An 18,734-nucleotide genomic window follows, 5' to 3' on the forward strand; every position below is an offset into this window, starting at 1 on the left:
AAATAGCTTATTTGATATGATACGAATTTTATAAAAATAAGGTAGAAAATATCACCTTCATCACTCGAAATTAACTCGAGCATCATAAACGGTATTCAATAAATAACAATGCCAGGTGTAAAAGTAAAACGATGACGACTCGATTTTCTGTCATAGTTTTCCCTGATGACCCGTCGAATCAGCAAATCTGTTAATTACGTGTTGAAACAATTCATACATCATACGACTGTAATTAGCAGTTAAACGTGACAGGATTTTTTTTATTTCACGATTCTAAATCAACCACTTGATGGATTTTCACGATTTTTGTGTTGAAAGAAAGGTAACTTTGAGAACTAGGGAATGTTGAAGCCATAATTTAAGTTTTAATTTTAAAAAAGTCTAGCAGCCAACGTAATCATTCTAGACTAGCTTTATTTGCTATAATAGCTTTTGCTTAACGTAACAGCTGTAAACATTCAACGTTTGCGACACAAATTCAGCATTTGCATAAAAATGAAATTACATAATATGTAGGGTTGACTTATTTATACTATGTGTAACGCTATAATCATTGATACGTTCATTTATTCGGTAAGAGGATGACGGATTATTTTAATATAAATAGTAAAATACTAGATGTTCTAATTTATTTATTTGAGCAGTCTTTAAAATCTTTAGTTCGTTTGAGTGTAATATAATTTGTTATAACTAACAGCTGGTTGAATATAAAACTATTCCATATTCTATGAACTATGAGGATGGTTTATTTACCCTGTGATTTCGTCATTGATTATAGAAAATAATTAAGATTCTATAACCATTGCTGTATACGAATCGAAGCTCACGAGCGTATGAACATTTATTTTTGCTACTCAATTTTTTGAGGAAAGGTTGGGAAATAACAATATCACATGTTTTAATTAATCTTGGCAGCTTTTTTTCTTTACAATAAATTTTGAACTGTTTAAACTATGCTTGAATTAGGAATAGAAACATTCATATAACTGTATACAGTTTTAATGGACTACCTACTGCTACTCGATTCCCGTACATCAAACAGCCGGCAACGGCAAACAGCTCGTTTTTACTTTAAAACTGGTATCAAAGAAACATGCTAGTTCTTTTTCTTTTAAATAACGGTCATAAGACCCCTTGTAAAAAATTAATAGCAACGTTTCGCATAAGAAATTTACCATATTATATTGAATCCACCATATAAGAAGATTATTTGAATTTGGATCTTGAAACTAATTTGTTGTCTTGAAAACTTAATGTACTGGTACATGTAGTTATTTTTATCATACTTAACCTGAACTTGTGTGAATATGCTGGATATTTCCTAACTCTAGTGATTGTGAAACAAGGTAATTGCCATATAAATCTACGAGAGTCGTCTAAAACTTAAAATGCGTGAGTTGAGGTTTACCTCATAGCTGTGAACTTTAGGCTATAAGCCGTCCAACGAAATTGCACCAACTAACATTTAGTGCTCTACCCTGAACTTTGAGAGTCCCTAAAGCATTGCAAATTCAAAGCTACATTTTTCATAAGACCTAAGCATGTTATTAAAACAGTATCTGTAATACAGATGTTATAATGCGGCGATCCTATATTTATGATTTTTTAATTTTGTCGTGTTGAATTGAACCAAATTTCAAAAATGATAACTGGAATTACTTGGCATTATTCGGTTGCCCACTGACCTCTGTTTTATGGATTCAATCACAAATTATTTATTAGAAAAAAGAAACTATCATGACAAATCACTCATCATGGGTGTTTTCAATTTTCAGAAATCGTGATATTGAAGTAGGAACCAGTAGCTTACTGACAACTTGCAGCACCAAGAGTCTACGAATTTCCCCATAGGAAGGTTACTACCGTAGTCTTCAAGGTAACCAATAGGTCTTCATAGGGGATTTTGACCTATTAGGTACATGCACATAAATAAAATATTATAAACATTATGCTATTATGGAATTGTGTTGCAGATCGTACTAAGTACTAAGTAAAACATATTTTTTACATTCGATGGTGGTTAAAAAACATAAAAATATTGGGGTTTGTACTATTTTGGTGAAACATTACAATGATTTAAAATTGCAAATCTTCCATGTTGTGTGTGAAGAGATAACACCCAAATTTTACTAATAGTATTTCAACACAAATAATATAACTGAACAACAAAATTGCAGTGAGCAAATATTGTAAGAATTAGTTCAATCGGGCTCAATGATCACAAGAAGTATAGAAAATTACACAGAGAAACTGGTTTAATTTAAAAAGAATAATGTATAATGCAATTAAGGCATTTTTCATTCATGGTTTATTTAGTTTCATCAAATGTAAACTTAATCGCAAGGCAGTCAAAGTGCTTCCTTTGGAATATGTTTGCAGAATGATGTCATGCTACATGACGAAGAGGATTTTGACATTAAGTGAGTCCAACTCCGTTTCTGGTACGAGGTCCCTTGGTAGTGTTCGTGATTTTGGGAGGCACAAATTTTGCTCGGTCAAGAGAATTCCTCGGCTTGGCCTCCACAATGACTTGGAACTATTAAGCCCTGTCTTATTTACATGGAAATAAAAGGAAAGTGTAAAATTGCTTATAAACTTTTATAGTTTTAACCTTATGCGTTGTAATATTACCACCTTTTGGCCTTGACCTTGAGGTGTCTCTTCTAGAGTCGAGAGAGTCCTACTTCTCCAAAAATGCAGTAAGGGTTGTAAGGGAGCTCAAGCAAGTGGACCCCACTGAAAAGGTCCAATTCCTATCCTGCGACTGTTACGACTCCAGTCGCGCGGCTGGAACGAATTTATAGTTTAACATACGGAGTTTGAGGTGTGTACCTTCATAGATGAAGGAACTGGTTCGTCACCACCAATACTTTTTCAACCCCAATAACTCCCAATACTTTAAGAGGACGTCTCTGAATGAGAATACTCTTATATCCCTTTTTTCGCCGTACCATGAACAATGGATTAGGTTGTTTTTTATTGTGTTTTACCATGCACATTAATATTTCCTTTTCCTCCTCTTCTCCAAGTAATATATTTGCTGCCAACTGTGCCTATTCCATGACGGCCAAGAGTGAAATTGCCCTAGTCACTAGTCGTGGGAGTCGCAGGAGTCGCGGCATAGGAATTAAGACAAGCGTCGTAACAGTCACAGGATAGGAATTGGACCTTAAGCCGATTTTTAAAGCTACATTTTTAATGACCGTTTACAATCTAAACCTTCCAATCCCTCGCCAAAACAAAGCAAGAGTGTGCTCTCGAACTCAGGAGTGAAATTAGGTCGAAAAATAAGAAAACGTGATGTAAATATTTGGCTTAAGGAACTATATTTAAGTTGTGATATTATAAGCCTTAAACTGATTAATAAGTATTCTTGTACCTTACTTGTTGCCTGCCATATATATATATATATATATATATATATATATATATATATATATATATATATATATATATATATATAAATAAAAAAACGTATACATAGTATATATTTTTCTATTATATTAGTAGAAGGAATTGTTTGATTTCAAATGTATCATAAAGTAATATGACGATTTTACAAATGACATATGTAAATTGTGTGTAAAAGGAAATAAACAATGTTTTAATTTTCTAAAAGTTGGTGTATCAGAGAACCGCTCAATCAAATTATTGTTTATTTATTATTTGTATACTATAAACTTTTTATCATTTGAAATATGTTAAGATTTTGGACTGATGATTACAAAACTTTACCTATATATATTGACATTAATAGATAACATGTGACAATAGACTAGACGTATTACTCAAGGTATGATTGAAGTTTAATATGTTTACAGCGGGTTCAAAGCAGGACATTCGTTTAGGGATGAGACGCTGTCAACAAAGGGAAATTGGACGGAACGAGGAAAGAAGAGCATTATCTCCACACAATAACCTTTGATTAAGGGTAAGGGACCATGTACAAGATTACCACCCTCAAGATCTTAAGGGGTATTATGAGATTAAGCTCTTGTCGTGCATAATACAACTTTTCTACACTGATTTCCTAGTGTAAATTGTTCGAATAAAGAAAAAGAGGGAACTTTGAGTTCCCTAAGTTCCTCAATTACGACGACGTAATAACGACGACGAACGAGGGACGATACGTATTAAGCTTCGGCAATGCTGTTTTCTCTTTGTGCTAAGTGTAAAATTTGTTTGGCATGCTTAATCTATTTAACATAATAATTCCAATTTATGTTTTCTTTGTTGCCTAAATATGGATTTCAAAATCCATATTAGTAATTATTACAGTTGCTAGACAGGTACAACGAATTTTAAATTCTTTTCTTTTTAATATTTCGTACATTTTATTTTGGCAAGACTCCGATGTTTCTTTTAATAAAATAAATATACAATGTTATGATAAAAGTATTTTGGTGACCAAATATCTTAAGGAGTTAAAAATCATTTGATCTCCATTGAAAATAGTTTGTAACAAATCAAATATCAAATCAAATTAAATATTTTCAGTTGAGTTTTAGCAGTTTTAAACAAAAATAAAAGTAAGTTTTTCAAATTTACACGTAAACTAAAAAAAACTCCAAGGTAAGAGACGTATGCATCCGTCTATACCATTTCACATAACACTGCAATTACATTATTGGCAAAAATAATGTTTATATAGGTTTAATGTTCGGTTGAAACGTAAATATAAACAACAAAATTCTCGCTATTACAGTGAGAGCTGTGTAAAATCGGTAATTTATACTATATCAAACCCATACGTAACACCTAATCTATGATGTGGTATCTTCAGCGAGAAAGATGAAACTCAGTCAGAATACTGAGAATTTAGTTATGATTAAGCATGTTTAGGACTAAGAATGAGAGTACATAGCCATCCTATACATATCCATAGTTTGAATTTGGTTGGTAAACGTTTGGGGTATTATTTGAGCAGAATTAGCTTCAGTTAATAAAACTACTCTTTGAAGTTCCAAATTTAAAATAATGTAAGTTTGTTACATATACTATGTTTATGTTATGCATCTATCGCTATATTCACACTATCTTTCAAACATATTGGTTAAACTGCATTTGTTGGGTTTATATGTAATTCAAAGACGTTCGTTACAATTAGTTATAATTAGGTTTCAGAACTTCTTGGAAAAATATAAAAGCTCTAATAACAAGTTAAACAGTAAAACAAAGCAAAATCTGAGCTAGAAAACTACTAACTATTTTTGATGGATCCAAAAATGTTCAACAAAGATCGACAGCAAGGAACAAAATGCAAACACATCTGGAATCCAACAAATCAATTGTAAAGATTGTTTTAATTTTTACATTGGACAAACAAGAATTTATATTTCATGTAGCTTAAACAAACCTAATTAAGGAGTATAAATCTAGAATCCAAACAACTCTTTAATCAATGTTTTCTGAACACATCCTATCATATGACTACATTTACAGAAATTTTAATAAATTGTGGAGATTTTAGAATGTGAACATAAAGGGGAAACGGACCATAAAATAACTTCTCATACTATAGAGGGTAACAATTAAGTCTTAGGACGAATTAATAACTTTAAAAAGAAAAGAGATATCACAACCAAATTTGGCATATAATTACTAGTAATATTAAGCTACTTTTTTAGTAGACTACATGGTAATCGGAGGTCACCTACGGGGGACGGCCCATAGGGAGTAAGTTTAAAATTTAAAGGTAAGCATAGATTGATGTGTACATCAAATTAAAGATCTTGTTAAACTTTTAAGATTGTTTAACAATTGTTTTAACAATGCCGCAAATCGGACCTCAAATGGACAATCTAGTCAAAAATTATTGCTGCTGAAAGATTCATTGAATTTGCATAATGTATATTTATGTATATGCATAATTTGTATAAAAACGCCACCTCGTCAGTGAGGCGCCCACTAGAAGACGGAAGAAAATCACAAACGTAAGCATAGGTGGATATGTATACTAAATGAAAGGTCTTCATTAGTAGGATGCCAAAAAATTGAGCTAAAACAACTGAGTAAAAAATTTCAGCGGTTTACAAATTCAAGAAATCTTTGGACATCTGCCATTTTTGACTAAATTTTCCATTTGAGATCGGATTTGCGGCATTGTTTTTAGTTTAACAATACCTTCAATTTGATGTACATACCAACCTATGCTTACCTTTAAGATTTTTAACTTACCGGCCGTCCCCCGTAGGTGACATCCGATTCCAATGTACACAAAAAAGTAGGTTACTGTAACCAGTAATGATATGCCGAATTTGGTTGTGATATCTCTTTTCGTTAGAAAGTTATGAAGTCGTCTCAAGACTTAATTATCACCCTGTAATACACACAGACTGAAATAATTCATAGAAACTACACAACAGAAGCTAAACCCTATGTATGAAAAACAAATTTTAAAGTAATTTAAAAACGAAACCAATCATATAAAAGATCTATTTATGCCAAAGGAATTATTAAGTTAACATATGATAAAAATGTTTTTATTTACTCTCTTTACTTTAAATTTTTTTTTAGTCATTTAAATATCAAAAAGGGAACTCTGAGATTTTAATTAATAAATATACAGGGTGGAAAAAGTCCCAGGATGGTCAAATATTTCAAAAGTAATAAATACAAAGCTTCAAAACTTGGTACACAGTTCCTGGGCATTAAAATCTCTTTTACACATTATTCAGTACCTCTTAAGGGGGGCGCCCGCTAGAAGTCGGAATAAAATCATAAACGTATGCATAGATCGAAATGCACATTGAATTAATGGTCTTTATTATTAGAATACAATGTCACAATTTGAGCTCAAAATAACTACTGAGTAAAAAATGACAACAACTCAAAGATTCAAAATGGCACATCAATAAATCTTTAAACGGGTGCCAATTTTTGACTCGGTTGATCGTTTGAGTTGGAATTTGCGTCATTGTATTCTACTCGTTAAGGCCTTTTGATGTGCATATCAACCTATGCTTAAATTTAAGATTTTCTTCTGACTACTAGCGGACCGCCCCCTGAGGAGGTAGCGCATCACTGAATATGTTAAAACATTGTAATGCCCAGGCACTGTGTACCAAGTTTTGAAGCTATATCTTTATCAATTTTTGAAATATTTAACCGTCCCGGGACTTTTTTCCACCCTGTATTTCTAACCTTTTATGAATTAAAAATTCTCGCAACACAAAATAATACTACATTTTCATTGAATTCAGTCTAAAGATTGTTCAAAGCATTTAGCAGAGATTACCTCTTAAAGGATTCTTTTGTACACAAATCATTACTAAGTATAAGTTTGAAGTATTGTAAAATGTATAGTACTTTGTGGTTTGGTATACCCTATGGTTACGATGTAGGTTGTACTTTGGAGGGGGGGGGGTTATTTTTCATATAGTTAAATTAGATAAATTTTTATGATTGTAATTAAATAATGCAAGTTTGCGTATTTTCCATAAATATCCAAATGTTTGATAAAGTTCTAAGAAATATATACTTAATCAAACTCGTGGAAACATTCATTAGAATTCATCAAGAGCTGTCTATTTTTTTCTAAATGTCTATTTTTCTTTTGATATGAGGCTTCTCTATTTTTATTTACACAACAACCTTCACAATTTAAATAGAAAGACATTTTAATACTTGTAACCCTACTACGCATTAAGGGAGTACTAAGATCTTAGTACTATTGAAAGAAAAAATATAAAGACCAGCGTTTAGCTTAAAAGTATCACAGATTAGTTGGAGCAATATTCGAGCAAGTAGATGTTATCAATTCTAATGAGGGAAATTGTGTAAAGTGAGTTTTGCATAGGAAATTCGATATTACCATATATAGGTGTGAACCGGCAAACTGTAGGCCGAGATAAAGATAACTTGGAGTCGTAATACTTGCTGCATTAGTTGGAGAACTCACTTTGCTTCTAATTCCACAATATGTGTTATTAGGTATTGAAACGCGTATTTTAAATTGTTTGCCAGACAGAATTTAAATACATGTTAAGAAATTTTAATTGAATGGCTTGAATTTTAATTGTTTCAAAATTATTAACGTTATTTTAATATCATTAATTACACTGAACTAAGAAAATGTACTATTTTTAAAAGTAAATATTTTATTCTGACTATTCGTACTGAAAAAAGTGTACACACTTTTTGGCAATGCTGTATAAATAATTTTGATACATTTTTATAATCCTAAACTTTTATTACCAAAAAAGATATTTTGAATGAAAGGAAATTTGAAAGTTTGAATGAGTTGTATATGTTTTAAAATGCTGATATACACCTACAGATAATAATTTTACCAGATTTTAAAATAGACAGAAGTGTTAAACACGGAGTTTTTTAAGTAGCTTCCAAACAAAGAAATGCTAAACCCAACCACTTAGCGCCCATTTGTAACAGCAGCTTTAGTTATTGTTGGGAATATCTACTTGCAGGCTTTTTCTATATTATTTATGTAAAGAACTATCAGAAAATTAAGTAATGGTATCAATGACAATACACTGCACTCATTTGGTAATTTAAAAAATGGTAAGTTAAACATAGAAGGACATTTACATAGATAATACAGGGCTGCAACATCTATACTGTACACATAATTTACGGGTATGGTATATATCTATGCTATTTTTTATATATGTAAATATAAAACATTAAATGTTGAATTACCTTTAGCGTGTAACATTGTCAAAACTTGAAAATTCTGCAAAATATTACAATTGTCATCTGACTAAACTCAGATTTCTCATAATTTGATAATTTCGTGCAATAGGTCGTAGAAACTGATATCTCTCCATTAGGATAGGAACTACATTTGAAACATTCAAGTTAAGTATTTTCTTTGATAAACTTAGTTCAACAAAAAAATGCAGTTTTAAATACCACCCAATACAAATTTGTATCCTGCAAAAGTTTATACTATTTATGCTTTGTTTGAAGTTTATGCTTTGTTAAATTGACGACAGTTAATTACTTCTGTTCTACTTCCTAATATCATTAGTAACCTATTGCTACTACTCATGTAAATTATTACATTTATGGCCCAAAATTTTTAATTTCCTCACTTATAGAGCCTTAAAACACTTTAAAACAATATTATAAGAAACATTAAACAGTTAAACACATTGAGGGATGGATTTAAAAATATTTAATGTACATTTAAAATTAAAATATAACATTTTATTACGCACCCTTTATAATCGTAGTTGGCCGAGAGATCGGTGGCATAGGGACGGAACGGTGGCGGGGATCAGACTGGCATGTTGGAGAATTGTTGGCGCCGGGGGTGGCAGGGGGCGAGGGAGGCCCCTCGCCAACTAGTCGCCACACTGCCTAAACAAATATTCTAGGACCCTTAGCGTACCATTTCCCGCACGATTAAAACATACTTCTCTAAACATTTCTTATTAAATCAGTTTAGTTTTAAGGGTTGTACTCATAAATTGAATGTTACAACTTTGTAGCGTGGTTTATACCAAGTGTTATTCCTTCTTGAAATCAAAATTGTTGACTAATAAAAATATCAGATATAAATACTCCTGAAAATATTAGACATTTAATAAAATAAAGCTTTAAATATATCGATTAGTGTTCTAAAAATATGATTAGTGGTAATGAAAAACTAGCTTAATGCAGGCTAAAAGTACTTAACATACTTTTATATAGTCTTTACTGTACATGATGTGTTCAATAATATATTACAAGTGAAATAATTATTGATGAAATCGATTAAAACCCAAGTTGTTTATACATTTACCTACCAAAGATACTTATTTCTTTATTGTAAGCCTATTATTACAGATGAACAGACATGGAAGATGGCAATTGTACAATAAACCAATATGAACCAGTAAGGGAAAAATCATTAGTGTAGAATCCAATGGTCAAATGTAATAGATTTCGAGCTACTCGTATATATGCGAGTAGTATGTTCACTGAAATCGATAATGATGGATGTGGGCACTTTTGTTAACATATCCTGTGATAACCATAATGCTGCCACATCTTTGACGTGCAGTATAATCAAATGATTTACATAGGTTGTATGCGGTTCCCAGTTAAAGTGCTGTTTCATAAAGGCTTGCTCTTCACTCCGCTAAAATGTGAATTATCGATTCCTTGAAATCGACATTAGTTTTAACCAACGAGATTGTTATATCCTCCGCAAAATTATGTGACTATATTCCCATTTTGATCCTTAGCTTGAGATTAGGAAGGAATTAAGGAAAATCCCGTAAGTTTATCGACTTTCATTACTATTTAACCCATTTTGATTGTATTATGCACTTGAATGTCTTCTCATGCGATGAAAGAAATTTGAACTTCCTTAGTTGATTTATCTGAAGAAATTGTCAATAATTACAAAAGGCGATAGCGTTCCTCAAATAAATTAACTTGAAATTATGCACAACAGCCAAATGTCTTAGAAAGAGCTACCCTTATGTAACAAATACTTTAATTAATTCGTATGGTACACCATAATAATTATTCGAAATGCTTAATAACCACGATAAAATAATTTAAACCTAAATATCGAAATGTATCTCTTGTAAAAGCTATAGGGAAACTAACTACTACATAACTAACTACATTAACTTACAAAAACAAATAATATTATATGCATATGAGCATTTATGTTGAAAATTTCCACAACAAATTTCGGCAACAACAAACTCATGATAACATCTGTTCGCCGGCATTGTTGTGACGCGTTAGTCACTGGGATCGCGGAACGTCGCTACAATGGGATCGTGGAACAACGCGCCCGCGCCGGCGACGCGTCTAAAACTACAACCATAGACTATAGTCTGTGCCACAACGCTCAAGACTGTAGTTTAGCAATGTAATTTATAGTTTTTTGCTGTTAAATACTCTAGGTAATAACAGACATATTTATCCCATTTCACAGTAATACACTCTCAATTTTATTCATCCGAATGTATATCATGCATAAACACAATAATTTCTTATAATATAGCATAATTAAAGTTAACATTTCTTAAATCATAGTACGAGCACAGTATTACGATATTCACAATTCAATAATGGTATTCACAAAATTAGGAACTGAGCTAAATATTACATTGAATTTAGTAACTATTAGTGAAAATAATACTACTTACGACTGTTGATTACTTCCGTAATTGCATTGTAACGAAAATATATTTTTTCGTGTCGAGCTATTTACCTATTTTCATGTTATATTATAATACATTGTATCGTAGCGCATTAAAAAGTTGGCTAATAAACTAACCAAAAACCTAATTCACTGTCGGCTGATCAGCTGATGATCAGCAAGTCCGTTACTCGCATGACGTGCTCGTTTCTTATTGGTTCATTGTTGTATTGTAACTGTTGTTGAACTGTACGTTGTATTTTCATGTTACTACGCGTAGTATTCGTAGTGACCTTGTGGTGTGAATGTATATGTATCGCGTAGTGTTTGTGAGTGGTTTTAGTAGACATTTAGTGAAAAGTGTTAGTGTCAAGTGACTCATTCGGTGATATTATTTATGCAGATTTTCCTGTCACGATATGCATCTTTGTTTGGAGATTCTTTGCAGTATTAATTCTGGTATGTATTTTCAATTATTCAGCATTATTAAACAAGCTTAAATTTTCTGCAAAAATTAAACCATAGTTGATTACGCAATGGTCTAGGTACTTGTTATTTTATGATAATATCCTAGTCTAGCATACAAGAGAATGATTCAATAATGGCTCTAGGCCTATCATTTATATGGCTTATTTTGTTTTAGAAAATGACTAATTAGGTTTTCGCTGAATCAGTGCTTTATTTAGGCCTACTAAAACCGAATGAAGTGTTGATAAACGGTACTTCCAATGATAAAATTGATATTCTTGCTACGTTCACAAACTTTTGCAACTACATATTTTCAACCTTTTGGTAAAATATTAACATAGTTATTTTATTTGACCTTCATAGTCATAATTGTAAAAAAGATAGCCCTTATAAAATTTTAGTTTTATTAAATTTAGGGATAATTATCTTAAATTTTGGCCCTATTTATCATCTCTAACTTAATAGGTCTGTATTACCATTGATTGCTGCCGTTAATAAATAAAAAATTAATCTTAGCCTAACAATAATAAAACACATTTTGAAGGGTGGTGTATTTAAATTGTGACCAAGCCTTGAGATAATCAATTTCCAATTACGATGGAGTTTAGAATTGAATATAGCATAGCCCAAACAAGGGCCACATTTATTTATATAAAGATAATTACTAACAAGCTCATTTAAGAGCTTTTTTTAAACTGTGATTTAGCCTGAACGAAAATAGTATATATTTTTATGCTATTAGGCCTATTGATAAAAATACATCAACAACAAAATAACGCCACAAAAATGAAGATACTTCGTTGGTATATTCTTAACAAAATACAAAATATGATGTTTTATCTCCTATGTTTACGTACCGGTAAGCTTGTTTAAAAAAATGTGCATTATTAAGCTTTAAGTAACACTAAATTAGTTCTCGTTTTTTAAAATTGCATTTCAAGCAAAATTTACATTTCTATGAGTTGTCATTGTCAATAAAATATTAAGAAGGAATTTCAAGCAGGCTTTTTTGATTCCCATTTTATTGGAGAGTGTTCCTTTTGTGTTATAATTTCCATAGGTTAATACAACATAAAACATCTATTGAAGATAGCTTCTGTAATAAATGCTATGGTCAAAGTATCTGTTGATGTTCCTTAGATAAGCTTTTAAAGCTTATTTAAACACATAAATAGTAAAAACAACTTTGTTCTCAGGTTAGTGGTTGCAGTCGTACCAAAGGTAAGAATTTATATCTCTGAGTGTTTGGGGTGTTAAATAATTTCTTGTATCCAGGCTTCGGGTAGGTTTACTATACGAATACGTTCTACCGGTTCGAAGTGCCTTATAGAAACATACATCGCATTAAGTTGGTACTATTTCAACCGCGTGAAGGGAAGAAGTGTTAGTCAGTTGGTGTTGTTGGCCAGTTAACTAAAATATCAACAGAAAGGAGACTATCGAGAAACGCAATTTTCTATATTTTCCAACTACACACCGGATGATTTAAATATAGATAGGCTATGTTGTTTGAATCGACGCTGACAGTTTTTAGTCAACGAAATTAGCATTTCTTGTGCCTACGTATATATTCTCCTGTTATGCCTGAACATTTTTTATGTCGTACATGTATCTTGGCAATTGTATATGTTATTTCATTGTTTTCGTCTTGTGTCTTGCTAATAAAAGTCCAATATGATGTGAACACCTTCATCAAGCTGCATAGAGTTTAATTTGCCATAAGCTATCGATTAAAATTAATTAATCCTTATATCGTACAGATTTATTAAAGTGGAAATAAAAATAGTACGCAAGTGACCAGTATGGAATTAATATTTTTAAATCATGACAGTAAAAATGTACAATTCTTGTAAAATAAATCCAAAACAAAATTAATTTTGAAATAGAATGCATACTTAGATTAACTATTAACCTGTAAAGCTCTCTGGCCTCTACTCCTCTGTAAAGGTAAAGGAAAACTTACAAATTGTTGACCAAACAAAAAATAATTACAAAGGGGAAAGATTTAGCTTAGAGTAGAGTACTAGCTAGATGGAGGACCCATAGGATCTTGGACTAAGTGAACACCAGTGTCAGTATGATATTATGATTTAATAAATCAAACTAAATGTGAACACCCTTGATTATCTCAAATAAAAATACATCAAATAACAAAAGAATGGTTACACAGTGATATTATAATAATTGAGAATAGTAAAATGACCAAATAAAACAGAAATAATATACTTGAATATCTACACTCTATTTTGGTTTTTATACTCTGTTTCTTATACAAAGATATTTAAAGAAAATTTCCCTTGACACTTGTATTGTATTTATAATATAACTTGTAAACACTTGAAATGTCCTATCCTAGTTCAAAACCAATATTTAAATACAAGTTAGGTAATCCTTCTGATAATATATACTAACTAAACAAACATTTAAAATACGTGTTTACGTGGTTATCACCCTAATTTTCAATTATTTACACAATATTTGAAATTGTCTCTATAATATACACGTCTATATTTTATAGTCCAACCAACAGGTTTATTTACTTAGATTCGTTTTGAATCCTGTATTATTCAAACTTCAAAATTGCTCTTGTTTAGTTTGACCCATTTTAGTTTAATTGAGGGTTAGTTAAAGTTGTTATATTAATTTTAAAGTAACTCTATTAACTTATCAACTTTATTTACTTTATTTATATATATTCACTTTATCTTTTCTTATAGTGTATTTATTTTTTTTATATATGGATTTTGTTATATTTTACGGGGTTTCTCCCTAGCATTTAAGTTGTGCACGCTATGACCAAATGAGTGAAGATATTTCGACATACCACAAGGCGAGGTAGTTGGGCAACGAATGAATGGTTCCCCGGGGCGTTCCTTTGGTGCGGGCGTAGACTCCGGGGTGGTTTGCTCGAGACATCCAGGCGTAGTCCTTCCTCTCGTCGTCGGTCGCTCGTCCTGGGCCGTCCTCTTCGGGTTGCTTTGGTAGTGGTCCTTGGTAGTGTGGTGGTGGCCTTTGGTCTAGAAGATTTCCGTGGGGTTGTTGTGTCCTCGTGATCTTGAGTCTGGTCGGGATCTTAACAGGTGCTTCAGACTATCCTATCAAGTCACTGTCCCTACTCGATCCGGGACCCCCGACGGTTTCTTCTTTGATGTGGTAATTCTTGAGACCTCTCCAAGACTGATGAAAACTTTTTCCGTCCAAGACCTTCTGTCCCCCCTTCGATTCTCGGTCCTTCCCTCAATGTCTTGGGGAAACGCATACCCTCCAATCATCGATGGATAATTTCCGATCAGCGTCCTCATTGGCTTCTTCCCTCATGACCAGCCTCCAGAGGGCGTGGTGCTGACCTAAGTAAATTTATTTTCTATACATCTTATAATTTCTTGGAGACGCTGGGAACAATATTGTTTCTCATCGATTGTTCCCATCGGTTAGAATTTCTTCGACGATACATTTGAGATAGAAATTCAATACATGCCTGGCTTGTTCTCAGCCAGGTTAGAAATTTGCCCGTGGGAGCGTGACTTGAACTTGATCTTGCGATTATATTTTCTTTTTTATTCCTATGAGGGATCAGCGAACGTTTTCTATTGTTCTTAAGATAGTAAAGAAAATGATTTTACTAATTTTAATTTTCAATTTCCATATGTTTATAACCCTTTTGAAGTTTTGGTTTTAACATACTTGTTTTGTAGTAAAGGGAAATAAAAAACATATTTTTCACATTGGTTTGGCTAAATCATGGGCAATCATGGGTATTAGAGGAGGTATGCTTGGGTCCATTGGTATATTGGTTTTGGAAACAAAAAATAAGTGTATATACAGGTTAATTATAGTGTAGGCCATACTATGATAAATAGCTGGGAGCTTTAAGTAACATAGCTGTAAAGATATAAAGGTTTCTTAAATAAGCATTGGAGAAAACCCAAAGCAAAATCCATATAAATGCCTTTGTTCACATCATATCGGTCAAATTTCAGCTGAAGCCAACCAAAGGTAGGAAGCATTTAATTTTGTTTGTCTTAGATTTACATGTTTTAATTTAGCCTGGATACATGGAAATATATCTGCCAACATTAATTCTATGAATTGGCTTTGCTAAATGAAATTTCTTAGTACTTGGTAATGGTTAAAGAGTGACTTGAAATACAATTTAAATTAATATATATGTTGTAAAGATATAACAATGTTATACTTTTGTTAACTTCGGAACAGTGAATAATGTGAAAAGAGTTTGATAGCTGCAAAGTTTAGTTGATATTAAATTAAGAAACCTACTGTGACTTCTGCATCGTTACTAAGAAAACAGGTTGGTTTAGTTACACTTTTTGTCTGGTTTAGTAGATATAATAATTTTCATATGTTTAGGCTGGTATCTTGGCCTTAGTAATAAGGGTTATTCTATACATTTTAATATTATTAATGTACTATTAAATCTTTGAAAGGCTCCTTAGTACTTTTTAAATTGTTTACTTTTAGTTTTGTCAGGATATTAACTCAGTTTACTAACGTACTAAGGTACATATTGCTATTTTAAAACTGGGCCTTCAATATATATTGTAGTCAACTATATATTATTTACAGGTGTGCCTATAGAGATTAAACTAATTGCGTTCGTTTGAATATTGTATTAAGGAGTAATGCATTTTCCAGGATATACATTATTTTGAGCAGACTCTCTCTTCTTGAAAATACCCCTACAGTTAGTAAATACGACTAATCTCTATGGCTACACCTTCATAGGCAGTATAGGTTAGTCACGTTAGGTTAAGTATTAGAGGTGGCCTGTATCAGGTGGGTAGGGGATAATCTATTACGTTTTCCACTTATGTTAACATTTCTTAACGATGATTGTTCTGGAAGGTCCCTCAATACAAGGTTCTTATTTCACTATAACAGCACAAAATGTTTACTGCCGGAGTCATTTTTTATCTTTGGGAGTAGCACTATAATACCTTTTGGGAATCAGCAGAACTATTATACCCTGCATGTGCTTTTTTATTTGTAAATATAAATTATTCTTATCTATTGGAAAAGTGTTATGTAATATCCTTAAAAAGTTAGGACTTGCTTTGTGACTTTTTTTAAATTTATAAACTGGCATTAGAAGGGTTAAATATTGTAGAAATGATTCCGCCCACCTCTACCATATTTTTCCCGTGCGGAGTTGCTAGTCTCCTATCGGGCGCCTCCCCAGGTGGCGGATAGGGGAAGGCTCGTCAGTCATGGCGGGTACTGGGAATAGACCCCCAGGGTGGACCAAAACTAGCACAGTATAGGTCGTGTAAATTACATTGGCCAGTGGGATGCGTGTGTGCGAAATAACACTTCTTCCATCGTCACTTCTGTTATTTTGCACGGTCATCTCATCAACTAATTACCTATAAATGAATGTACACTAGCGTATAGTGTGATTTTTAATGTCGTTGGGAACCTTTCCATCATTCAACCCACACACGCCATTCTAATTGACACGATCTATACAATTTAGTTTCAATTTTAAACTTATGGTACCAAACATAACAGGAATAATTTTTACTTTCTCTCCCTATACCATGCATAGTATATGAACATTATTTAAATTGCGTTAATGGAAATGTCTAAGCCATGTGTTAATATCCTTAGTATAGTATTCGGACCAGTTACGTAAATTTGTTTATGTTTATGATCCATACTGGTTTCTTTTCTAGTATTCGTGGTTAAATCCCGACAACTTTGATATTCAATCACGTTATGAACTGTAAATGACAGTAAAATGGCATTTGTAATTTGCCAGGTGTTGTAGTTATGGCAAATGTTGTATTGAGGGGTAGGGGGGAAGCTGTCTATGTATGATAAGCCCGCACTGTCACTTGCCCGTTAAACCTGATTTACAACTGACAGCTTAAACCCTACATATGTCAACGTTTAAAGCCACCAAACCGAGCTGGCAAACTTGCAAAATATCCTTTCTTACACTCATATTTTCTTGAGGAATCTTTGAAGACTTAATTTCACATTTTGTATTGAAAACCATATGTGAAATGACATTTAGTTCATAGACCGAATAAAAATCATAGATAAGATATAAATAAATGTAGCAGTTGCAAACTAATCTAGTTCACAGTTTATTAAGATTTATTTAAAGCTATAACAATCTTTTGAGGGATACATGACCAATTTAAATACATTCGGCTCTGTGATTTATATTACTTTTGATTTCCTGATCTGTTATAGACAGTCAACATTATTTTTTCTATTTTAAAATGCAAAACTAAATTATGAATATTACAAAGCGCTGTGAAGAAAGGGATCTATTGCAATTATTTAAAAATTACAGTATTTCCCCTCTAGGAACTCATTAGAAACAGCCGTTGTCCATAAAAATACTTAGCTTCATTGACTCTTCGATAACACTTTTCAGGTTTGTAAATTTAATTTACCGAAAACTACCATTCGATTTAAAGAGAAAAAAACTTCAAATGTTACACATCCCACCACTGTTCAAACTCGGTTGGTTGAAGAATTATGCGTGTTAATTATTTTCATTCAAGCCTAATCCCTATGCTTGTGTTGGTGCAAGGAACGTAAAAGAGTGTAATGAATGTGGGAACGATTTAAATAGTTTATTTTTATATGAAATATTGAGGATTTTATGTCCAGGGATATTTGATGTTAAGGATCATTCACCTTATAGGCAACCATTTTGACAATTAGAATGGTTTTCAACACACTACACAGTAAACATAGCTGGTTTCTGGTCTCTTTTTAGACAAGGAAGTCGTTGTTTACAAGGGATCGGTAAAAGTCAGCTGGATTTCGGGAAATTTACCGAGCTCTTAACTGTACCCTTGAGGTATATGAGTTTTTTCAGTAGGCCCTCAACGAAGCTACCATAAAGCCTAAACAAAAACAATTCACATTGCACTCATACAGTAAAGTAAATATTGAAAACGAATAAAAACTATACTTTTTTTAATATGTTGAAATTTCTTCAAAAATATTATATGTTAAATAGTAGCCTACTTTGTTGGTAGTTTTGACGAAAATTATCGTACGGGACTAACCGGGAAGGTGTCAACGGAAATACTACGCTCAGCAAGTCTTGAGCCGGAACTGCCATGTTCTCACCGTAAACATCAACTTTCCGGCCTTGTAGCGTAATATTCTTTTATTAGAGTTT

The 18,734-nt window shown here is 32.3% G+C and overlaps 1 protein-coding gene across 1 annotated transcript in view; it reads right to left on the minus strand.

Annotated features, from left to right (window-relative positions):
* Positions 1-9,230, minus strand: part of LOC128998458 (ras-like protein family member 10B) — a 30,513-nt gene extending 21,283 nt beyond the window's left edge. Inside the window, exon 1 of the mRNA XM_054424589.1 lies at positions 9,180-9,230. The gene's annotated coding sequence lies outside the window, so the exon portion shown is untranslated. The remainder of the gene's footprint in view (positions 1-9,179) is intronic.
* Positions 9,231-18,734: the final 9,504 nt, after the last annotated feature.

Source organism: Macrosteles quadrilineatus, unplaced genomic scaffold (genome assembly GCF_028750875.1).
Source record: "Macrosteles quadrilineatus isolate MER2022 unplaced genomic scaffold, UCM_ALF_1.0 Scaffold_7__1_contigs__length_78375512, whole genome shotgun sequence".
NCBI lineage: Eukaryota > Metazoa > Arthropoda > Insecta > Hemiptera > Cicadellidae > Macrosteles > Macrosteles quadrilineatus.